This window comes from Cupressus sempervirens, chromosome 2 (genome assembly GCF_028749045.1).
Source record: "Cupressus sempervirens isolate cs-2001-9-10 chromosome 2, ASM2874904v1, whole genome shotgun sequence".
NCBI lineage: Eukaryota > Viridiplantae > Streptophyta > Pinopsida > Cupressales > Cupressaceae > Cupressus > Cupressus sempervirens.
The window spans coordinates 392,442,106-392,468,613 of record NC_143119.1 but is presented as its reverse complement, the minus strand read 5'-3'; positions in this window follow the sequence as shown (position 1 = coordinate 392,468,613).

Genomic DNA, 26,508 nt, shown 5'->3' with positions numbered 1-26,508 from the left:
ATGGTTTCTGCATCATTACAAGTGTGGAATGAGCTAGCGATGGCTATGCTGATGTCTATTCCAGGGCAATGGTTTGTATATGAAGCTTCAACCGCATTGCAGTAAGCAAAGGGTTCTGGATCGGCGTGGATGGTTACCTCAATGCCCTGATGCAAAAATTTGATGCACTGATGGTAGGTGGATGGAACGGCCTTCATAGCATGAATCCATGGGCGATCGAGGAGGATGTTAAATGGTAGGTTTAGATCAACAACATGGCAAAATGTCACTTGGATGACCGGCCCAACCTTGATTGGAAGCAAAATAGTCCCTTCTGTGGTCCTTTCCAAGTTGTCATAAGCTTTGATGGTGATAACCTCACTGATCATATCTGCCTCAGTATACCCAGCTTGTTTTATGAATTTTAGGGTGCAAATGTTCAAGGCTGATCCATTATCAATCATTACTCTTTTCATGGCAAAATTGGATACCATGATGGCTATGCGAAGCGGAAGGGTGTGATCTGGCTCAACCGTGGGTATGTCAGTGGGTTTGAAAGATAGGGCACATGAGGATGAAAGGTGTCCAACAAGATTACGAAAATCAGTAGCATTGATATCAGAAGGGACACAGGATTCTATGAGAGCACTGTCAAGGATGTCTTTGTACACAGGACTAGTGCGGAGAAGGTCTAAAATGGATATTTGGGCTGGCATGTTCCCAAGGTGTTCCAAGATATTGTACCAGCTTTTTGATGGAGCTGATGGTGCTGATGAAAATGGTGGGCTCGTGATGTTAAATCGCGCTCTTCAAGTGGTGACTGCACACTCATTGTCTGGTCCTTGGATATTGATAACATTGACAGAAGGCTCTTTCTCAAATATACAACCTATAAGGCTACCATAGTCTATATAGGATGAAGTGTGGTCATTGTTCTTCCCATGTTGTTGGTTTGGCTGGTGGTTGTTGGTGTTGTTTTGGATAGGTGCTTTTCCAGGATTTTGGTTGTTGTGTGGAGGAAAAGCATTTTGATAAATCTGTAAGCCTGCATTGGGAGAGGTTTGGGCACCAACAGTGATTTCCTTCCGATCAATGAGGTCCTGCACATAGTCTTTCAGTTTCATGCATCTGAGGGTGGTGTGACCGTTTACCCTATGGAACTTGCAATACTCATTGTCCTTGTACCATGCAGCTTTGGATTGGCTTGGATCAATTTGCTGGGTAGGAGGAAATTTGATGAGGTTTTCCTTAGCCAATTTCTCAAAAATAACATCCAATGGCTCACCAAGGGGTGTATAGTTTCTAGGTGCAGGTTGGAATCTGGGCTTTTGCCCTGTAGCTACATTGATGGCATTAGCTTGATTGTTAGACCCTTGAAAGTTGGGTCTTGTATTGCGGTTGTGATAGCTTTGGTTATTTCGTTGTTGGTAATTGATAGCTTGTTGGTTGTTTGTTTGATATGGTGGGTTAGACTGGTTTTGAGAAGGACCAACGATTTTCACATGTCTGGTGTCAGTAACCCCATCTGTTGCAACATGCTTGTTTTTGTTCCAATACCTAGACTTGTCATTGGAATGTGATTGATTTTGGTTGGCCTCTTTGTAAATCTTTACCACACCATCTTTGATGAGTCCTTGCTCAAGAATCATTCCTTTCTCTTTGATATCCTTATAGGTCTGCAAATAGTTCATGGTCATGTGGTGAGCCAAGCTAGGATGTGCATTATCAATAAACATTTTCACCACATGGCATTCTGGAAAGGTGCAGGATATGCGGGTGGTAAGGGTTTGCCATCTTTGCAGGTATTTGGCAAGGCTTTCTCCACATTTTTGCTTGGTGTGGACAAGATCAACTATTGATAGCTCTGTTTCAACAAGATGGGCATATTGGGCTACAAATGCCTCAGATAATTCAACAATGTTTTTAATTGTGCCATAGGGGATTCTATAAAACCATTCAAGAGCTGGTCCAGCCAAGCTTTTGGGAAAAAGGTGCAAGAGGAAGACATTATTGTATGCCACGTCCTGGCAATGCATGTAAAATTCTTTTATATGTGTGACAGGGTCTCCTTTTCCTTTGAATTTGTCAAATTTAGGTACCTCAAAGTGTTTGGGAAGTGGTGTCGTGGTAATGGCTCTGTCAAATGGGTAAGGACACACATTCTCAAACTTGAATGTCTTTGGATCATTCCCTTCTTGGATGGATTTCAGAGCTGTCTTCATTTGCTCCCACTTTGAATTGATAGGTGATGGTTGGGTTGCCCGCAATGTAGGAGTGCCTTGAGGTAGGTATGTGCTGGATGGGGCCACTGAATATGGATGGCTGTGAGGGATTGTATATTGTTTGGGTAGCTGCATGGTGGATGACGGGTTGTTGAGGGGGGAGGTGGCGCATATTGCTGCATGTGCTGCGAGGCTTGCTGTTGATATGGGATTTGAGGTTGGGATTGAGGAACATAAGCTGGCTGTGGGATAAATGGATTGCTTTGTGGAGGTAAGGTATAAGATGGTTGTGAGGCTTGGGGAAAGGATCAGAGGGCTTGTGGGGTTTGACCAATATATGTGGGTTGTGCCCCCATTTGGGATGGTATCTGCAAATAATTGGTGGTTGGCTGGGGTGGTGGATTACCTCCTAGAAGTGGCATTGAAAAGTAGTTGGTAATTGGAGGTAATGGATTAGTTGGTGGTGGAGGTGGTGGGAATTGAAAGCTTGGGAATGGAACTGATGGGGTTTGATAGCTTTGTGGCTGGATTTGAAAGCTTGGTAGAGTGGTGGTGGGAGCTGGGGTCACTTGGGAGGTTGGTAAAAGATTGGTAGTAGCTTGTGGGTTTTGATAGCTTTGTGGAGTGAAGGTAGTAGCTTGTGGATTTGTGGTTGGTGGTATTGAGCTCCCAAGACTTAATGGAAATGATGGCATTGTACTTTGGGCTATGGTGAACAAGCTAGGGGTGATGAAAGGTTGATTACTTGGCCCCATGGGTGGCATCCCTGTTGTATATTGCTGAGGTTGGCCAAAGATGCTAGCACTGATTTGGGAGATGGGTGGATTTGGAAGGCTGGGTTGGGGAGCAGCAACAATAGTGAAGGGGGTGAATGGTGAGGTGTTTTGAGTAAAGGGGGTTTGGAGCGGAGAGGTATGAACCAAGGATGGAGTGGTGGTGGCTGGGTTGGCTTGCGGCATGGAGATTTCAACTTGGGTGGATGATGGTATGTTTGGGTCTGTTGGGTCATATGGATTGGCTGGAGGCTCTTCTTTTGGAATATATTGAGGATAATTTGGATCATAAGAGCCTATGGGTGGTGGCAACTGCCCAAATAATGGGTGAGATGGATCTAATAATGGAGGGGGTCTTCCAAAGTCAAAGGTTCCTACATTGTCCCTTCGAAAATTAGCCATGATTGTCTCTTTGTTTTTGTCTATAATGGCGTTTACCAATACTGCATTTCCTGGTTGGTTCATGAAAGCTTCAATGTCAGTAGGTGATGGAATAGCTTGCTCTAGGCTGAAGGATGGCTGAGTGCTCAAGGGGGGTGAGGCTATTCGATCCAAATGATAGGGATTCATTGTTTCTTTCTTCTTGGCTAAGCGAGTGATGGGTGGCATGAAAAATGCTCCTAGGGATGAGATGCAATAATGCTGATGGATGCAAAAGGGGGAAGGATTTTCTATGCAAATGATTTCCTAGGTTGAGGCAAAGCTATATGACAAAACCTAAGGAGGATTGGGTTGGGGATTCTAACTTCAAAGATATGTTGTCAAAGCACAAAAGGTCTGCTTTCCTATGTGCAAGCTTGGTGGTGATTGTGTCAACTTAAGGATAGACTGATGATCCTTTAGGAAGAACACGAGATTGACCACTTGTGGATCCCAACCTTTAGGTCAAGGTGATGAGGGATAACAAGTGACAAAGCTAGATTACCCTAGACAAAGCTCTGTCAAAGGGATAACCTTGGTGAGATTGGTGGATTTGGAAGATTTTAGGAATGGAAAACTTTTAGCAAGGTGACAACAATTTTGAAAGCTTAGATGTGCAGATTTTTGATTACTGGCTAGATGGTATGATTCTAAATGAGATGGATGAGCTAATAATGCTTAAGGGGATAACCTAAGATGGCTGGCTTTTCTACAAAGATGACTCTAAAGTGAAGCTTATCCAAGAAGATGTGGAGAAACAAGGGTGTCTAATCATAGAAATCATGCCTAGTTGGTAAGGCATAAGCAGGATTAACTCCTGGATGTTGGCTAAATTTAATGGTGCGCTCTAACCAAGCCTCTTGAAGTGCTTCGTCGGTAGCTTTGTCCTCTACTTTGTGGAGTTTGGAAATTCGTGGGCTTGGTGTTATTTCTTTTCTCTTGGCTGAAAGTTCTTGGTATGCTAGAGATGGCTTGAGTTTGACCTTGTGAAACTTCTGTTTGGGTTTGGGTTGTTCCGACATAAATTCGTGAATTTTCTTGGCTTTGGAAAAAATCTCAGTTGTTTTGCTTCAACTTGTTCAACTTCCAAAATAGGCAGTGACTACGCTAAGTGTGCCCTAAGCTAGGATTGACCAAGTTTGGCAAACATTCATTCAACAAGTAAAATAAAAACAAGCAATAGATAGGAACACCCAGATAGAAGTTTGTGGTTCTCAGAATGTGATACTTGCGCCAAGGAGTGTGTATGTTCTACAAATGTTTCGATCAGTCACTCCAAACACATTAACATCCCAGATGGTTTTCTGCAAGGCTGACAATTGGTTTAGCTAGGGAGTCCTTGATATACGCAAGGTACGTGAGGCCCAAATCCGTAGATGAGACCAAAAGGATGTCACACAACCGAGAGGAGCGGTAACCCACTTCTCCTCTTTCACTTCTCAAGGGTATAAAGTTCCTTGAGGCTTAGCCTGAATGACAAAATCTTGATCCCAAGAGAGGTGTCTTTCAATTCACCTTCTGATTCTTATACTCCGCCGGAACACTGGAGTTGAGGTCATCCAAGGGGTGATGAAATCCCCAAGCAGGCCTCCTAAAAAGAAACAAGGTTCTGGATCCTAATCTTATGCACCCAAGATGGCCTCGAAAGACGACAAGGGGAGAGAAGACTTGGATGACCTTGGGCTAAAAAACACGCTTGTTCTTTTACCAACTGACTCTAATGTGTGCTAATCTAGACTTTTCAAGCACTCATGTTTAAGAGACAATGTTCAATTCCAACTTGAAGCACCAACAAAAGTAAATCGATTGAAGAATGCAAACAATAAGAAGAGTTAGGGTCAACAAAAGAAAACTCGCGCGCCCGAAGGCCCTCCACGTCAAGTATCGATTAATTTTCTTTAAGGCATTCAAGATTGAGTGTGAGTTTGTTTTAAGCCCAAAAAAAAAGTGTGTGGGATTCAATTTCAAGCGTGCACCCAGAGGCTCTCCACGTCAGTTGTTGTTCAATTTTAGTGCCCAAACTTGAAGTGTGATCGATTTAATCTAGAGTTTTGGCCATTTAAGAATTTTGATAAAGTTAAAGCAAACGTTCAAAGACCAAGTGAATGAGTTAGATTGTGGAACATTTAACACCTTTTTTCAAGTAGACCCATCCCCATAAATGGCGCTGAGATTGCAACCAATGGTTAATATATGATGGGTGATTAGAAAAGAGGTGAGTCCAAGGAACTACTCAAATTGATTTTTGTAAATTTGTATTTTAACTTAACAAAGTTTCTTAAATGTCCAAAAATAAAACTTTACCTAGATTGCATGTGGAAAAGAGATTTGTTTTGTTCAATTTTAGAAGCTCCAAATGAAGTGTTTGATATTGCAATGGTTAATTGATCCTTGGCATTCAAGATTGGATTTGTTGTTTTAAGAATGCATTCCAAGGAAAGTTGATTTTAATCTATGGCATTCAAGAGTGTGTTTTGAGCAACATTCATTCAATGGAAAATGTGTTTAACCATTCAAGTTCATTTTTTAGCAACATGCATTCAAAGACAAATGGTTAAGCATTCAAGTTCATTTTTTAGCAACATGCATTCAAAGACAAATGGTTAAGCATTCAAGTTCATTTTTAGCTACAAAGTGCAGAAATAAAGATTTTAAAATAGAAATGCCACATAAGCAGGCAGAAATGATAGTCTATCAAGAGGAGACACCAAAATACGAAGACGTTGAAATACAAAGATGCTAGTATTTGGAGACAACAGAACAGATTTGCGGCGTAGAAAATAGGTGACAAGCAGAGACGCCGATTTGTGCAGATGCAGATTTTTGCAGACGACGATTTGGATTGGTGGTGGTGGAGATGTCGATTTGCGTAGACGCAAATTTTTGTAGACGATGATTTGGATTGGCGGCGACGGAGATGACAGAACAGGTTGCAGACGCCAAAACTGTAGAGATGACACTGCGCAAAAAAAGTTGGAAAATGCGAATTTTTTTTTCCAGATGGTATTTCTTCTTCCTAAGTCCGTTCTTTAACCTGAAAAAATAAGCAAAACACCCTCACAACACACTCAAACAACAACAAACATTAGATGGTTAGAAAAAATGACATATATATGAAAATAGATGATTAAATGACCCATAGTGGGGTCCCACTGGGCGTGCCAAAATGTAGAACAAGAATCTTAGTGTGCAAAGAACATTAACATTAAAGCAAACATTCACAAACTAAAACTATATTCACATATGAGATTAGACAAAAGAAACAATTAGAGAATGCAAACCCAAAAAAGGAAACACTCCATGCTTCCTTGATTTTGTAGATGTGTTCTTTGATGTGGATGTATGCTCAAATGCTCAAAGTTGCTTCAATGGTGGAGATGGATAATAGCAAATTGGTAGCTTTGTGAGCTCTCAATTTGGCATTATAAGGGTATGAGTATGACTTTTGGCTCTCAAAAGGGCATGATAACTTTAGCTCAAAGATTGTTGATGAAATGTCTTGGGATGGGATTTAATTTATAGGCTAAGGGGTAGAGGGATGGAGGGCTTAGATGCAAGGATGGATGAAGACTTAAGGAGGGCTAGGATGCACTCAAAGGAGAGCACATGTATTATGCTTTTTTAGCACCAATGGGAAGGTGAAACTTGTCACAAGGAGGATGAGTGTGAGAGGGTAGGGTAAAGGGTTGGTTAAAGGCATGATGAGTGGGGTTGAGTATGTAAGAGGGATGTAAGAGGAATGAGTGTGGAAGAGGAAAGAGTGTGGAAGATGGGTGTAAGAGTCATGAGTGGGCTTGTAAGAGTCTTTTATGTTTTGTAAGAGCACTCATGACTTAGTGGTTGGGTTTTTTGAGGGGAGACTTTGGTTTGGATTAGGAATGTTTTAAACTTGTTTAAGGAATGTGACAACATTAGGGGGTGGATTAGGCTTGGGTTTAGGATTAGATTAGGGATGTTAGCGATGTGCAAGTGGATGGCATTAATGAGGGTGGGTGAGTTAGTGGCTAAGCTTGGTTAGTATGGGTGGATGGGGTGGATTAGGCTAAATGGAGGATTAGAGATAGGTTAGGGTTTTTGAATTTGAGGATTTCATTTATCAAATAGATTTATTTAATAAATGGAGATTTTTGGAATTAGATAGGAGAAAAGGATTTAATTGATAAATAATAGATTATTTGATTTATCAATTAGGACTATAGATGATTAATTAAATTAATCAACTAGGGATGGAAAAGGATTAATTAAATAAGAATTTAATTAATGATGCCTTTAGAGATGGCTAAATTAGATTACCAAAGTAGTGTAATCAAATTTAGGTGTCTACAGAATCAAATACAATTTTCCAAGATGATAACATTGCATATGCAGATGCATCACTTTAATGCCAAGCATGAAGCACATTCCCCAACTTATACAGAATGGTTGGATTTAAAGGCATCATATGCTGGCCCAACAATGAATTCCAAGGATATAACCATGCATGTATTGGCACACTCTTCTCGTGAGGATCCCAAGTATCTACTATTGTTGTTAATTTGGTAATCACTATATGATCTAGAATGTTATGAAGTACTGAAGCTGGTAGTAACTTCTCACATGTATCCATATAATGTAGCATGGGTGTAGGGTCCCTTGGCTCCTAGGAATTTGTAGCAACTATTCTCACTACTAGAAGAATAACTTTAGTGAAGAGTTGAATGTAAAGAGAAAGTCCTACTTCTATGTAAATGCCATAATCATGAGGCCCATTCCCTTGTAGAAGCTATAACTTGTAGAACTATCATCATATTAGGTACAATAAAATGAACAACCATTTGTTCCTAGTTAGTAGGATCAAATACAGTTTTCAAAGGTGATAAAATTGCATATACAGATGCATCACTTGAATGCCAAGAATGAAGCACATTCCCCAATTTATAATGAATGGTTTGATATAAAGGCTCCATACACTAGCCCAACAATGGAAGCTAAGGATGTAACCATGCATGTATTGGCACACTCTCCCTACGAGGATCCCAAGTATCTATTGTTGCTACTACAATGACAAAGAAAATGCATATGCAATACATATATTACTATAGGCCATATGAAGGACTGCGTAAAATAAATAAAAAAGGAAAAAAAAATGACATTAATTGTTTACCATTTATTTTGTGTAAATGCCATAATCACAAGGCTCATTCTCTTGCAGAAGCCTTTGCAATAATGCCATTACCTCTAAACCATGCAAAGGATGCAGATGTATGTATGTATGTATATGTATGTGTATATATGTCTGTATATATGTGTGTATGTATGTAGGTAGGTAGTTATATACATATATATACAGTCTAGGAAAAATAGGTAGAGTTAAGGTCATTGTTAATGGGCATTATATTTCCCCTACATACATACATAATATATATACATATTACCCATTAATTGTGCATTATTTATGTGTAGGATCTTGAGCTAAGTCACTTAGCATGGGATGAGTGAGTTTTATTGTTTAATTATTTGGATTCTAGAATATATATGTAGCTGGACCAATTTTTCTGTTGTGCTAAAGATGTAATAAGCACCTTAAAAAAGATCTCTCTATATACATACATAAATACATGTATATGTATGTATGTATGTATGTATGTATGTATTTATGTATGTATGTAGATATCAGTGGAAATCTAGGATTTTGTTTCCATGCCCTTGTGATTGCTGCATTTCATTGTCATGCCCTTGTGATCTTTGCATCTTGTTGTCATGCCCTTTTGATCTCTGCATCCCATTCATTTTATTGTACTGAATATGATGATAGTTCTATAGGAATTTGTAATCAGCCCATCTAATCAACAACTAGACCCATTTAACTAGGTTATGGCTTGTTTCTTTCTAAAAATGTCTACTACGTTATGTTTTTGTAAAATTTCTTGCAAACTTTACTCGTTTTTCCTAGTTTGCATTATTTTTGTGGAGGATCTTGAGGTAAGTCACTTAGCACCTTAATAAAGATCTCTATGTATATATACACACACATACATACATACATACATGTATGTGTTAGTCTCAGATTGGTTTTGACAATTGAGTGTCAACACACTTAACCATTTCTCAAGATTATGCTAAGTATAATGTAGAAGTTGAGCTATAGTTTGTGTTGAGCTAGAGAATTCAATAGGTGTTGAGTGAACTTTAGGTGCTGAGTGTTCTTCAAGTGTCGAGCAAAGTTTAGGTGCCAAGTGATAAGTGATGCTGAGTCACTATAGGTGTCGAGCAAGGTATAGGTGCCAAGTGAAATAGAATTACTATAGGAGCTGAGTGAGATAGAATTCCTATATGTGCTAAGCATCAACAACTAGTAAGTGCCAAGTAATATAGAATCAACATATGAGTTTGTGCCTTCACAAACTCAGATGTAAACCATTTTTAAAGCTGACATAGGATGAATCTCAAAGGATACTGAAGATAGGAATGAATCTTTTGCATTACCTATGTAATAAACATGCAACTAGTAAGAATAATGGAGAAGGCATGCAACCAATAGGAAAAGTGCAAGAATTGAGCAAGAAATGAATATTGATCATAGATTCATATCTAACCCTAAGTCTTCAAAATCTTTAAAAGGAGGATGGAACCCCATTATGTGTGTGCAAGAAGTGGATGTGAGAGAAGTGAATGGGTGAATTATAGCGAAGTACAAAAGGGTGAAAAGACTTAGAGAAGAGTAGAAAAACATTACAGAATCTAGTTGATCAAGAATAGAGTATCAAAGTTATAAAGAGTGACATATTAGATCAAGCAAGGATCAGAGTGGATAGAACAAAACAAGGATCTAGAATCAACAATTAAGGATTGCAAGTTATCAGGTCAAGAATTTCTAATACTCTCTAGCAATTGTATTAGGATTGAAAATCCTATGGACTTAGGTTAGCTTAGCAACCATTTTTAAATCCTTTAACAGGCTGGCATTCTAAGTGAATGTACAAAATTCCTTTAACTAGGCCTACTTCTAACAGGGTGGTTAAATCCTTTAACTAGGTCACTTTTTATAGAGTGTAAAGTCTTTAACAGGATAGGCCTTTCATAGGGCAGACCATTGGAAGTGGTCAAACTTTGTAACCTTGAAAAAGTTGCATATTGCTGCAGTGATAATTTGTGGGTGTCATCCCCACCCCAGTTTTACCTTCTCATTTTGGAGGGTTTCTGAGTTACCAAACATTGTGTTATCTGTTTTCATGCATGTCTTTACTTTCATGTTTATTAGATGAATTAGATGCATGTGAATGATTTAAGTTAAAAGGTTTTAAAGATATTAAAGTTAGTTACTTCTGATTCACCCCCCCTCTCAGAAGTAAATCTTCCCACTTGTAAATTCCAACAATTAGTATCAGAGCTAAGTTCTCACAAGAAGGAGCCTTACAACTTGGAGAAAAGATCTAGAAATGGAAGTCTACAAACTTGGGAAGATCATAGAGAATCAAGAAATTGACATACAACTTGCTTTACATGCTTTGAAAGAAGCTAGAGAGGAATAGAGAAAATCCTTAAAGAGAAGAAGAGAGATTGCCATAGCTGAGAATGATACATAGTACAAGGAGATTGACACCTCAAACCTATTTTCAAATGGAGATTCCAAGGAGTTTGATGCAACAACAGTAGACCTAATGGAGAAGAATAGAGCTCAAGTAGAAGAAATTAGAACACTCAAGCTTGAACAAGAAACACAAGCCATGATGCTCTATGAAGCGACTAAACAAAAGAAAAGAGCCATTGAAAATAAGGCTATGCTAGAAGAAGACAAGAGAAATCTTGCCAATAGATTGGAAGAAAAGTCAATTGATCTTGCAAGAATCTCAAACATATTGCTAGACACCCTAAGCCAAATGATGAATGCACATCATGTACTGAATGTCAAGGATATTGAGATATCTACACTGAGGATGCACAATGAACAATTGCAAAATGACCTAAAAAGAGAGAAGAAAATTGCAGAGAGCTTCAATAAACCTAATGAGGCCATCAAGTACTTTGAGTAGCTACTAAAATCACCAAGGGCTGGCAATGATACTTCAAGACTCAATTACATCAGCACTGAACAAGGAGAGTCATCCAAGACTACAGAAGAAATGAGTAACAAAGGTAAGAACACTAAACCTACTTGTCATTTCTATGGTAAAAAAGGACATACCTCTAATGTATGCAGGAGCAAGAATGCCCATCAGCATGAAAAACCTAAGAATGTGAGTCACTATCATAAGTGCAAAAAGCAAGGACATCAAGCACATAACTGCAGGACTAGGACTATCAGAACACCAAGATTTGAAGGTCACTGCTACAATTGCAAGAAGTATGGACATAGAACTTTTGAATGCATATCAAAACCTATGTGGACACCAAATCAACCAACTAGGGGAAATAATCATGGACATCACTAAAATTGGGACTACAACACTAGGTATAGCTGTCATTACTGTCAGGAATATGGACACATTCCTAAAAATTGCATAAGAACACATTTTAGAGGGAACTACAGTAGATGGTTGAGCCAAACCACATGTTTCAGTTGCTTGAAGACTAGTCATATCAACAGGAATTGCCTAACAAGGTCAAATGCACCCAACTCAAAGAACAACAAAGATAAAGAGATGGTAGATGTTGAACACATCAAAGGAGAAATGAATAAGACATGGAAGAAAAAAGATGAGTGTAGCACATCAAATGAAGGGATCACTTCACCTAACAGGTCAAGTGGTCACACTTCATCAAACTAAGTAAAGAGAAGGCATAAGGGACTGATTTACAAAGCTTTATCATACATCAGTTCCTAAAACAAGCAAGTACTAAAAAGAAGAGATTAGCATGAAAAAGGGTTTAACGTGTGCCCTAGAATTCCCTATAGTGTTCAAAACTAAATGGATCAAGCTAGTGATTAGTAGAATACATAATGGAAGCTTATAGTTCAAGGATGGCCCAATGAAAATCAAAAAAAAATTATACATAGAGTGATAGGGTACCCAACCCTAGATTGGCCAAAGACTCTTAGGAGTGATTCTAAGGAGGCAATTGAGAAAAACACAGGTGTTAAGTGGAACAAGAGAGGGATGAAAATTGATACCATTCAAGACCCTCTTGTTGATTTTGCTATAAGAGTCATACCACAAAAATTCTACCAATCCAGTAGACTCAATAGTGTGCCTTGCATTGTAGTGGATGTAGTTTAAAAATTGGTGAAAAAGGATCATACTTATGATCTTGCAGAATTGCAATTGCAACATATTAATGAGAATTTAGTAGCTATCAGGAGAACAAAGTGAGCCCAATGAAAATTTGGTGCTATTTTGATTTGTATATTCTTTTATGATAGAATGAGTTTCCTTCTTTTGTCAAAGTTGCATGAAAAACTAATAGGTCAATAATAGCTCAAGTAAATGAATATATTGAGCAGATGGGAGCTAATTTTGAGACCTTAATGACTAGCTATTTTGAAGACTTCAAGAATTCAATGAAGTAAAGGCTAAGAATACCAGTTTCCTTAGTAGAGAAACATGTAAATGATGTATGTTTTCTTGTAGATATTGACTATACATGCATTCAAGCTGCCATACCAAGAGTGAGATGGTTAAAACCTCTTGGCTATGAAATAAACATAGATGAAGCATCAACATCAATAACTACATTATTAGCAAAGGAAGTAGACAAAAGTGCACCACATTTTGGAACCTATGACATGGTGAGATCAAAAGTGGATATGGAGTTGAATACTACCTCCACATTGAAAAAGAAGGATAAACTTGTCAAGAAATTAAAAGCTAAATTTGGTGAGGGCATTGCAGAAGCAGAAGAAGAAGAAGGTGAATAAGCCAAGGATGATGAAGAGGAACAAGGTCAAGGACCACTTGCTTTAACCCAAGGTATGGGGGAGGATATTGAAGAGGAGGAAGGTGCCAAGCAGGAAGCACCCAAGGTTCAGCCAAAGAAAAGAAAAGCTCAAAAATAGCTAGTTGCCCTACCAAAGGGAAAGAAGAAAGCAACAAAGCCAAGCCCAACCAAGCTAACTAAAAGGGTAGGTACTAGGGCTACAACCCAAGTAGAAAAAGAATAGTAGAAATAAAAGGCAACAAAACAAGGAGGACCTATAGAACATAAGAAGAGAAGAAAGTATGTTGCACCTCTTGAATCAGACAAAGAAAGGACAAAGTCTGATGAAGATCAGTTCAGATTGGTAAGATGTTCTACCAAGTCTAAATTGGAAAATGTTTGAAATAATATTAGAGATAATGCAGATCTAACTAGTCTAAATACCATTGATTTTAATAAGTTGTCAAGGGAACAACAAAACACAGTGGAAGAGTCCATCTACACTATGATGGCTAAGTTCAAGACCACCCCACTTGTACTAGATAATTCAATGCCCAAGGAGCTAAGCTCATTAGTTGAGAATAAATGGCATTACTACCTTAAGATGGAAAAGGAAATAAGGGAGTCTACATTGGCTTACATAATGCTAGACCTCACTAAAGGTCAAATAACTAAGGCTAACAAGAAGTATGGGATCAAATTTGCACCCAAATATAGAGCCTTCAGAATTCTGCAAAACCAAATTGAAGATGTTGTACAAAAATCCACATAGATGTGGAAATTAATTTATGGATTGAAAACTCTAAAGGAAGGGCAGGAAGACCCATTTGAAGGGAGAAATGAAGAAGAAGAAGAGGAAAATGAGAAAGAGGAAGAGATAGAGAAAGAAAAAGAAGAAGAAACAATGGAGAAGACACATGGTGAAGAGGCAACAACTGAAGAGCAGTAGATAGAACAGAGTGTCCAAGACACCCAAATGCCACCACCAAGTCCTCCACATACATCACCTAAAAAAATAGTAATTGTAAAGGATGTTCTTAACACCTCATGTTAGAACATAAATCCACTCACTACAGAGGATCTCAAAAAGATCCTTCACCAAACTACATTGCAATCATAACTATGTACTAATCTAGTTTTGGTGAGTGTGGATGAATTACAAAAGGCTATAGTAGAAATCACAAGGGAGAAGGAAAACACACAAGAGCCACCTTCACAACCTCCCATAGCTACAATAGATCAACCTAAAGAGCAAGAAGCACAAGATAAAACTGCTAAGGTTGATAATATAATCACAACAACAACAACTGCCGAGGAGCCAACAAAGGAACAAACATGACAAGATGTTCTTACAACACAAATCCAAGGTGCACCTCCTCAAATCATCATTATTGATCAAGGAAGTAGAGAAGAGGAGAAAGAAGAGGAGAAAACCCCTAAAGAGAAGGAGGCAATATAGACATTGGTAAACTTGCGTACCTCGGGGACTCCTACAAAACAATTGAGCACTGATGCAATATCATTGCAAATTTCAGCACCAAGGTCAAGCTGCACCAAGGTTGCAAGGGTACTTCACTATGGAGACCCTACACTTGATGAAGAAATAGTCATACATAGCTATGACTCCAAGACAATGAATGAAGTGCAAGAGGCACTTGAGAGAAGGAAGAAACAAGAGATACTTAGAAATGAGTATAGACAAAAGCACTCACTTGTGGAAATCAAAGACATATTCTTTGATGCATTCAACTTGCCAGTACCTGATGAAACATAGCCCATCATGGAGAAATTTTCTAACATAGTGGACCAAGTACAGAATGAAGACCTTGATACAAATGTTAAATTATTAGAATGGTCTGAAAAGAAGTTTCAGATGAAAGCCAATGAAAAGATATCTAGTGAAATAACACTTTCACAAGCTAAATTAGCTAAGAGTGTTGAGAAAGTGAAGATAGTACTTGAGAACATCTTCTCATTGTACTCAAAATTGTGTGATTCATCATTCTTCACATAAGAAACTAGCCAAAGGATATTGAGCTTGGAATGAAATCTCAAGATTTTCAACACACAGTTGTTACTAAAATTTTGCACATGTGTAAAATTTTAAGCATACATGCAATGAAAATACAAAAGTACTTTTCATTTCATTCAAACAATAGAAATGTCTTTGTATTTATTTACTTTGAAATATACATTGATGTTTTCAAAAAATGAAATGAATTATTATGCTGGAAGGAAACGATTAGATCTCACACAAGCCATGAGTATAGCTCACTGTACTAAATTTCTTTGATAAGGAAATGTACAAACAGATACATATGAATGAAAGAAATAAAGAGTAGAGATAACCAGTCATTGCCTGTTGCTTTGACTAGTTATGTATTCTTTCCCTGGTGCAACAGAATCCAACTCCAAGCTCTGTAATCTCTAGTAGCTGCAAAAAATATGAAAGAAACTAATGTTAGATCTTGAAGGATCTAAGCAATTACTACCTATTTCTATGACTACATACTCTATTTGTCTATGCATTTCGTCATGATAGAAAAGTAAGTAGTGATATTGAAATCTAGTGCTGAAATAAATGAAATCATTTGTGAGTGTCATGAGCCCATGCTTGAACTTCATAAATATATAATAGGATGGACAGGGTTACAACAGAGAAACAATGATCGATATCATGATAAAATATCACAAACTCCAAAAATAGCAAACATGAATATCAAAAGACAAAACAGTGATATAATGCAAGGATGACTATTTTATAGGTAGAAGATAGGCACTAAGAGCAGGTTACAAATTCATTGTCTTAAAACAAAGAAAATTGCAGTAGTGTTTGTTATGCAGATCAGAAAAATAAATGTGCCTAAGAATGTCTTTGATGGATGATTAATTTTCCATGCTCTTGTTGTAGCAAGAAAATTTGTGGATACATATATAAAATTGCCAAGTATTTATCACATTCATCATGTTCATGAGGGAAACAATTATTTTATTTGGCATGCTGGAACAATAAAAAGGGACATATTCTATTCACACTATTTGCTTCATTTCAGAAGTTTAAAATGGATTTCAGCACCATGAACCTATGTTAGATGCAATGATCCTCATATAGAAAGACAAGTTCATCTTAACAAAATCCAAATTTTCACTAGGGAGATGGTGTTCTCCTGTATGTTGGGAGCTCTTTAGCCTTTGAAATATGTAACTCACATTTTGGCTACAAAGGAAGACTAGCCACCATTTTATGATATTGAAAAGCTCAGAAAAATAAAGTTCCTATTGCAGCAACCGTGTGCTATGAAGATATATATGTAAACTTCCATATTGCTGAAGCTACATCTGCACAAATTGTTGGTATTAGACTACATAAACAACTAGCTATTTGCAACACACATTTTCAATTCAAAGCTTGAAGATACTACTCAAGAAGACAAGCTTGATTTCATGACAGCATCTAAGTTCCAGCCGGTAAAAGAATCCTACGAGTTTATGAGAAAGTTTTAAAATCTGTGTTGTATTCCATGGTCAAACAAGGAAGAAAGCAAAATGAGAAAGCTGGAATAATATATTCAGACAGTATGTGAAAATGAATAGCTTGTGGACACCTAACTATAGAAAAAGTTTTTAAAAAGTAACTTTATGGGTTTATCAAAAATCTTACTTCTAGAAAACAAAACTTCAAAGAGAATTCCTTCTAGTAGCAAGTATTCATGGTAGCATTTAAAGAATAACAAGGAAAAGTTCCAACAAAGTTCTTCCAAAACATGGCTTCGAAATTGTTCCAGTAGAGATCTCAAGTAATGATGGACAACCTTGATACTCATAAAGATAATGAAGCTATTATCATAAAATGAACTTTAGCATATTCACCTAAAAGAGAGCAAGGTAGTTTTCAGTAGTACCCAAATACATGGTGGCATACAATGAAACCCCATTTGGGTTTTATAAGATTATGGTTCCAGCATGCAAGCTCATGTAAAAAAATCAAGTGAAGACTCCCACAAATCACAGGTGTGTACCTTTTAATATGTTGTTCGAGATAGAATAATCAACATGATTCTTCTTGCTTCAACAAAATCCAAATGAGAAATATGTCAATGAAGTTTCCTTTTGTAAAACTCAGCATATATTTTATGTTAATAGCAAAACCTAGGCGGCCAATACAAAATACGACACGAAGTTACACATGAGAAACCCTATCTAGGTCTTTTAGCAAAGCAAGTGAAAGGTACATCAACTTTGCACATGAGATGTCCACAGGCAGCGACAGCTGGAGCTCACTCTATGATAGTTGTTCATATCACTTGAAGGTATGAAACATTTGCCATTTTGTGCATGAACTTGTTTTCATTGGTTGCCATGAATACTTTTCTATTTGAAGGTATTGATGTATCTGATATTGGCTTTGCTAGAAACATGAGCTAAAATTGCCAAGTGAAACTTTGTTTTGAAAATTTTGTTGGCTTTCCTTCTTAATTCGAGCCACTGTCTGAAGATATAGTTCTTTTTTGTCTCCATAATACATAGATTTCTTTATGTCGCTGCCTGTGGACATCTTATGTGCAAAGTTGATGTACCTTTCACTTGCTTTGCTAAAAGACCTAGATAGGGTTTCTCATGTGTAACTTCATGTCGTATTTTCAAAATTTTGTAAGAACCCTATCAGATGTAAATGCTGACTCTGCAAGTCTCTTCAAACCCTCATCCCTCTCCTTTCTTAATCGAAAGCTTCAGAATATCAAATGATGAGAGTTAAGGTAAACTTAAGTTTCCATGCCCTATATCATTTTCTATATAACTTGGGGTCCATGGATTTTTTATGGGATTTTAATCCCTTTTGAATTTCATTTGTATTTAAGGGGAGTGAGGTTGATTTCATTGTTAATATCTTAGAAGCCTTTTAAAGTCTATAATTTTACTTGGTATTTTTGCATAACTATAACAAAGAAATTATGTTAAAATGATTAATTCTAATCATTTAATATTATTTTCTTAATTCTAAAAATAAAAAAATAACAAGAACATTATTTTATTTATTTGTTTTCCTTTTGCAAAAATGTTAATGTGAAGTATAAATATTTAAATGGTGTGATTATAAGTCATTAGATATTTTTTATTTTATTAATGCAAAAGGAATCAAGTGAGTCATTATATTCTCCTGTTATGGTCTTAAAGTGTATAAGTCAGTTGGGAAACATATGGAGAGAATATAGGGGGTCAGATTTGACTTTGCCAAGTCAGTTTGTGGGTCTTTATGACTTGTTGGAGCATTTTTAGGGAGGTTTTGATGAGACATGGGGGGCAGTTATGAGTTAGTGGAGTCAAATAAGTTATGAAACTTTATTTTTGGAAGTTTCTAAGCCCTCATTTCGAAGCTTTATTTCTGCATTCGACCCAAGGAGCTAGGATTGTACTTAAGGGGTTTTTTTTAACTCATTTGAAAGAGTTCTAATTTTATGATAAAGTTTTGAGACATCCTTTTGGGTCGTAAGCTTTGTTACAGGGTCTGTAATTCAAAATTTTGGAAATATAATATCAGTAATAACACTATGATCATCCTTTGTGGAGTTAATTGAAGCCTTTTTCCTTTCTACAATTCTGTGTGCATCTTTGAATGATTTGATAGATTAACTTGTGAATATTTCCTTATTCCTTGTATTTTCGTCTCATTCCAACACCTTTGTGTAGAAAAGTAATTTTGCTTGCAGTTTGTGATATGTGTTTATAGGTGAAATTAGTTAAAGAGAGGTATTAGTTTATCCTCCTTTTATAGTTTCAGCTTGCAACCTTATTACAAATCATTTGTGTAAGCCTTTATAGGAGTTGTATTTTATGATATTTCATAGAGCTATATTATCCTCTCTATTATGTGTGTGTTACATCTTCATAGTAACTTATTGGTGTATCACCTCCTTATTTTAAAATTTAGGTTTTAGGTTGTTTTTCAGTCACTTCTTACCTTTTCCTTGCAAGTTTTTTTAAAAAGTTTTAGACTGTTTCACTAAAGAATCCAATAGGAACCAACCTAGAATCTAGAGGTTTCATTTCATTAGCTAGTCTCACATAGTGAAATGACTCCCATGTTAAGTAAGGGTTACTGAACATTACTAGTTCAGTAGGGTGCAAATCCTAAAACTTAACAATAGCTACCCACAGATCTAGCTCAAAGTGAGAAGCATTTTGCAACTATGCTTCACACATAGAAAGAGTTAGTTGTATTGATAACAGAAGAGGCCAATGTCAAGGCCAAATTGATACAAATTAAATCTTCTATTACCCCACACTTAGAAGTACTCCATAAAGAAATAGCCTATGCAAAAAATGTTCTAAAGAAAGACCCCAATATTTCTACTTTAGAAGTCCTTGTACATCTTGCAATGGAGACAACCATCCAACACAAATCATTGGAAATTACTTTAGATAATTGGGATGCTTCTCTGAAGATGATTATGGAGGTAAATAAAAAAATTTTGGTGACATATTCTATTCATTCTTAGGACCCTTTGACATAAGTTTCAAAAAGGGGGAGATATTTATTATTGCATGGGGGAGATAGTAAATAAAAGAGGGAGATAATACATTCTTTGATGAAAGTTATAAAGAATATCCAAAGTAGGAGATATTCAACTTTTGAGGAATTGATAAGGGAATAAAGCCAAAAAGATGCAAAACTGCAAGAAGATATGAAAGGGGATTAGATACAGAGTACAAATAGAACTAGGGTATACAAAAATAGATGCAAAAGAATGATAAGGTAGACAAGGAAAAGAGTATTAGATACATCAGCATGAGACAAATTCAACATAAGGATTTTGGTTATAGAATTGATACTTCAGCTCAGGGGGAGTTACAAGATTTTGAGGTATACAAAATTTTAAACAAGTTTTTGAAAGTCTTATACATATGCCAAAGAAAATGTGTAGCATACTCATAGAGATTAGATTCATAATTCCTAGTTAAGTTTCTTTGCCACTCATGTCAAAGGGGGAGATTGTTAGTCTTAGATTGGTTTTGACAATTGAGTGTCAACACACTTAACCATTTCTCAAGATGATGCTAAGAATAATGTAGAAGCTGAGCTACAGTGTGTGCCAAGCCAGAGAATTCAATAGGTGCTGAGTGATCTTCAAGTGCCAAGCAAAATTTAGGTGCCAAGTGATAAGTGATGCCGAGTCACTATAGGTGCCAAGCAAGGTATAGGTGCCGAGTGAAATAGAATTACTATAGGAGCTGAGTGAGATACATTTCCTATATGTGCCAAGCATTAGCAACTAGTAAGTGCTAAGTAACATAGAATCAACATATGAGTTTGTACCTTCACAAACTCAGATGTTAACCATTTTTAAAGCCAACATAAGATGAATCTTGAAGGATCTTGAAGATAGGAATGAATCTTTTGCATTACTTGTGTAATCAGTATGCAACCAATAATGAAAATGGAGAAGGCATACAACCAATAGGAAAAGTGCAAGAATTGAGTGGGAAATGAAGATTTAATATTGATCGTAGATTCATACCTAACCGTAAGTCTTCGAAATCTTTAAAAGGAGGATGAAACCCCATATGTGTGTGCGAGAAGTGGATGTGAGAGAAGTGTATGGGTGAATTATAGTGAAGTGTAGAAGGGTGGAAAGACTTAGAGAAGAGCAGAAAAACATTGCAGAATCTGGTTGATCAAGAATAGAGTATCAGAGTTACAAAGAGTGACATATCAAATCAAGCAAGGATTAGAGCAGAAAGAGAAAAACAAGGATCTGGAATCAACAATTGAGGATTACAAGTTATTAGGTCAAGACTTTCTAATACTCTCTAGAAATTGTATTAGGAATGAAAATCCTAAGGACTTAGGTCGGCTTAGCAACCATTTGTAAATCCTTTAACAGACTGGCATTCCAAGTGAATGAACAAAAGTGCTCAAACCAAGCCCACTTCTAATAGGGTGGTTAAATCCTTTAACTAGGTCACTTTTAACAGGGTGTAAAGTCTTTAACATGACATGGCTTTTATAGGGAAGACCATTGGAAGTGGTCAAACTTTGTAGCCTTGAACAAGTTACATATTGCTGTAGTGATACTTTGTGGGTATCATCCCTACCCCTATTTTACCTTCCCATTTTGGAGGGTTTCTGGGTTACCAAATCTTGTGTTATCTATTTTTATGCATGTTTTTAATTTCATGTTTATTAGATGCATGTGAATGATTTAAGTTAAAAGGTTTTAAAGATATTAAAGTTAGTTACTTCTGATTCACCCCCACTCTAAGAAGTAAATCTTCCCACTTGTAAATTCCAACAATAAGTCACTTAGCACCTTAGTAAAGATCTCTATGTATATACAAACACACATGTATGTATGTATTTATGTATGTATGTATGTGTGTATATATATTTATGTATATATGTATGTATGTATGTGGACTTGTGATTGTTGCATTTAGTTGTCATGCCCTTGTGATCTCTGTATATGTATGTATGTAGGTATATACATATGTATATGTATATATTCATACATACATGCATATGCATGTGTCTATGTATGTATGTATATAAACAAAGAGATCTTGGCACAATAGAAAACAAATAAAACTCATTCAGCACGTAGGTTGGCCCTGCTTAGTAGAGAATATTAAACTATTCTCAAAACCAAGTGAAGCTCAACATTAACCTTATATGATTGCATGAAAACTAACTATGTGAATCTCTTATTTTTAGGCAATGCAGAAGGAGGCCATAGTTTAATCTATAATCTCAACTCATATGCATATGCCATCGGTGCAGCTGAGAACACAATAGGTTTACATTTTTTCTAAGAGGTATTTCATTAGGTATTTTAAGTTATAGACCAGCACGAACATTCTCTTGGCCATAACAACTAGAGTTCTAATGTTCATAATGGTCTATAATTTTAAAAACTTAATAGACCTATTAAATAAATGTAATCGTGTTGCATTTTTTTAATTGCACTTATTATCCACGCATATAGAATGCAACTACACATGTACATTCTTGATTCAGAGTGGCAGATTTGTATTTTGGATGCAACAAAAAAATGGTATGCACTAGAAGATGAGAAAATGATGTCACTTTTGCAGGTCTGGAACCTTTTTTTGTACTTTAAAGATTGATCATTTCTTAAAGATTTTAGATGTTAATGTGGAATTTAGATCTTGGGGAAGGGGGCAAGGAAATGAACTTCCACCTTCATGTGGTTGTCCTTGATTAGTAGAGAATATTACACCATTCTTGAAATGAAGTGAAGCTCAATATTAACCTATGGTTGCATGACAACTAATTGTGTGAATCTCTTAGTTTCAAGTAATGTAGAAGGATGTCATAGTCAAACTCATTTATTTATGAAATTTAGTTGTAGTGTATGAAGTTGGTAGTCTGTGTAGAGCTTTGATTTTTTTTTAATAATACAACAATCCCTTGCAATTGCAATGGCTTGTTCGACAGGCAGTCATTGCTCTGGCAGAATTATTGTCACCACTGCGATAGAAATCATACATAGTTGGACATCATTCCAACAACATTTTCATTGCATGCCTATTGCCATTGCAACCCCCCTTCAGTTAGATGCTTGTTAAACCTATAGTAATATCATTGGAACTATGACAACTGGCTAAAATTGTAGGTCATCATAGTTGTGATAGTATATCATTGAATCTCTGATAGTGTGAAGAGGAACTCTTCACCTTGTTTTTTCCAAAATTGTGACTGCTTTGTCTATCACAATTGTGATGGAAGCCCATGTTGTCATAATTTTTAATAGAAAAATTATGATTCTCATCTAATGGGGGCCAATTCTAGTTATTGTCACTCATCTGATAGGTGACCATTGCAATTGCAATGACCTGCCATCATAATTGGAGCCCAAATGTAGTAGTGTACATTTCCTTCTCCTAGGTTCCTACTTCACTATTTGGTTCATACTTCCTCAAAAGGAACTATAAGTTTCAATATATTGAATCAAAGCTTAGGGATTCCTATATTGGTTCAAAAGAATGATCTTATACTTGTTTCAATCACCAAACTATTCATCAAAAGATTGACTATCTATATTGCATATTTGTAGCTTTTTGGCCTTCTTGTAGACTAGGTCTCTCCTGGAAACTTCTCTCCAAAAAAGGTTAAGATTATGGCTTCAATACTTCTTGAAATGGACTTAGCAAGTTCAAATACAACTCCTCATTTTCCCCAAACACAAACTATCAAATTGACTCTAGCAACATAAAGCAACCACAAACAACACTTTAGCCTAGGTGATCAAATTAGGCTAGGGCTTGCTCAAATTTCCTCAATAGGGTACATGGAACTAATTTATTGATTTTTTAACCTCCTATAGACCAAGTTTGAACTTTTCAATCAAGAAAATTTGACCTACAATCTACTTTTGTTGATCACTTGCTCAAACAACACATTCTAAGGCCAAATACATAGATATGTTTAGCCTAGGGCATCAATTTTTAAGTGGAAAACAATATTTTCCTACCATAATCCTTTGGAGTCTTAAAATTCACCCTACCTACTTGTATTTCACCAAATGATATCACTTTCCAATAGTGAAATTGCAAGTTAAGGCCATTTCTTGGCTCCAAACCCTTCAATTGAGGGTTTAAGACCTACAATCAAAGAAAATATTGTAACTATCTCCAAACTTAATCAAATTCAACATAACCAAGTGAAAATGAAAGCTAATATGGATATCTAATTTCACATGTGCATTATCTGTCATCACCAATATTTACATGGCCATACAAGACAATATTGCTCCAAAAAATAGGTTTTTCCTTCATAAAAAATGTTGATTCTTCTATATAAATTGATGATCTAGTATGGGAGGGATAAAATAAGTCTTAAATACCTTCATCCAATTGGTTCAAACCAAATATTTATGGTTATGAGTGCTGGGAGGTTAAAAAGGACTTTTATGACAACTTTTCAAAAATTATATTTTTGCACTTTTGCAATTTCTTGCTAAACATGATAGCTTTTTTGCATCTTTGAACCTAATTGATGCCAGATGATCCCAAACCTTTAGGAATGGTAGGAAATTTATATCTAAGGTAAAAAAAACTTGCTTTCAATTATTGACCACCCAAAACACTCAAAACCCATAAAACTCAACCTAGTGGACTAAGGACTCTCTTGGCTTATAAAGTGACGACAAAGAGCCTTGACCACACAAGAGTTTAAAACACACACAAAATGGATGGTGTTAACACATCATATTCTTATTACATCACAAGAAAAGAAATCAACAACTCTTCAAGAAGGAGATAGATCTAGGTGCCTTGCACCACATCCCCTTTGAGGTCAACTAAATTAAGATCCATTATCATGGATTCTGGTATCATTTGCATCCTCAAGCTCAATAGATACTCAATATGTCTCAAGGTAATTTATTATATATCCATGTTTTGTGTTCTTGGTAATTCAACTTATTGTATATCAATCTATAGTTTTGGGTTCCTGCATATTCCTTGATTTGCATTTGGATTTATGATTTGCAAATGGGGACTTTGTACTAGTAGAAGCACCAATATTCTTTTGTATTGGCAATACAATTTTTGGAACATGACTTGGCCATCAAAAGTCTTGCAACACACCAGATTCTAACTAAGAAGCACCATATATGAGAATCTATGCATATATAGTTGTACTTATGCCTTGTTTGATGTATGAAAATGTGAAAGAGTAGCTATTTGTGTTTATCCAACATTTTAGATAGTTACTGTCCAAAGATTCTCAAGTTACTTGAACTATTTTAACTATTGAGTGTGAGTTCAAGCATTGCTTATTTAAGGGGATGCTTGTTTAATACTTTGGCTATTTTATTAAAAACAAAAATGTTTCTTAGATGCATGCCCACACTAAAAAAATATCTTTGCAATGGCTTCTATTTGAAAAAAAGGTCACAAATCTTTTGCTAATCCAATCATGCCCAATAACTTAATTTAATACATCATGTTGAACTCTTCACACCTTATAACACCACATGCAAGTAGAAATAATTTCTTGTAAATAATTTTTGGTGCAATTTTCACATTATCTTAGTGGGCAATCTCAGTGCCTCTCAAGCTTTGGCTGATTTTGCTATATTTATTATAGATCTAAAAAAGAATTTAACAAGAGAGGATTCACAAGTAGTTGTATTTAGATGATCTTATGGTGGAAGTAAGTTTGTTTCACTAATTTTGTCTTATAATTTTAAATTCTAGTGATGAAACCATGTTTTTATGTCTAAAATATATAATGGGTTTGCATTGTTAGTCGCTTGGTTTAGGTTCAAGTATCCACATATTACAATTGGTCATTTGCATCATCTGCTTTGATTTTGGCTTTTGATCTCATTGTAGATCTAGCTGGTTTTGACAACATTGTTTAAATGATTTTAGAGTATTATCAATTCTTGCTTCGATAGTTCATAACATTAGAATGCAAATTTTGGGTTATAATGTGTTTGTTCATTTGATCAACATTTCATATTACATTTTGAAAGAAACAAATCATTAGTTTTTTTCCTTTCATTTTTATATTTCCTTAATACTATAAGTGATTTGGTCACATAAACAAAAATAATTTAACTTAAAACCGTTGGAAATATTTAGGATAAGGTAGGTTACTAAGAGGGGAGGGGTGAATCAGTAACTTATAAAACTTTTATCCTTTTTAGTATTTTAATCATACACCATTCATTCATCTGAACTACTACATAACAGAAGGAACAAACATTCATCACACATGTACACAAAGATTTGGTGACCCAGAAACCTTCCAAATAGAAAGTAAAACTGGGGTGGGGATGATACCCACAAAACTTCGTTGCTACAGTATGAAGTTGGCCAGTTAAGGCTTACATTGATCACTTTTGATGATCTGCCTTGTTAGGAGCAAGTAGGATGGCTAGATCCACCTTATTAGAGGATTTACAAACATACAATGAAGTATGCACTCTGTTAGGAGATTTATAAAAGATTGTTAAGTCTACCCTGTTAAAGAATTTACAAAACTGATTCACCTATTAGGATGAAATAGTGGATCTTCTTACAAACTTGATTTGCTGATTAGATCCTTGAAGTATAGATCACCTCTTATGACTGATGAATCTTTTCTGCTTCTTGTAGACCTTGCTGGATAATCTTCTCTTCTGCTGATTTGCAAAATATTACATGTCACTCTTGATACATTTTTCCACCCTTTTTTTAATGATTCCATACTACAAATGATATCATACATTACATATATACCATTCCAATATTTACAACTACAAGGTCGGCCA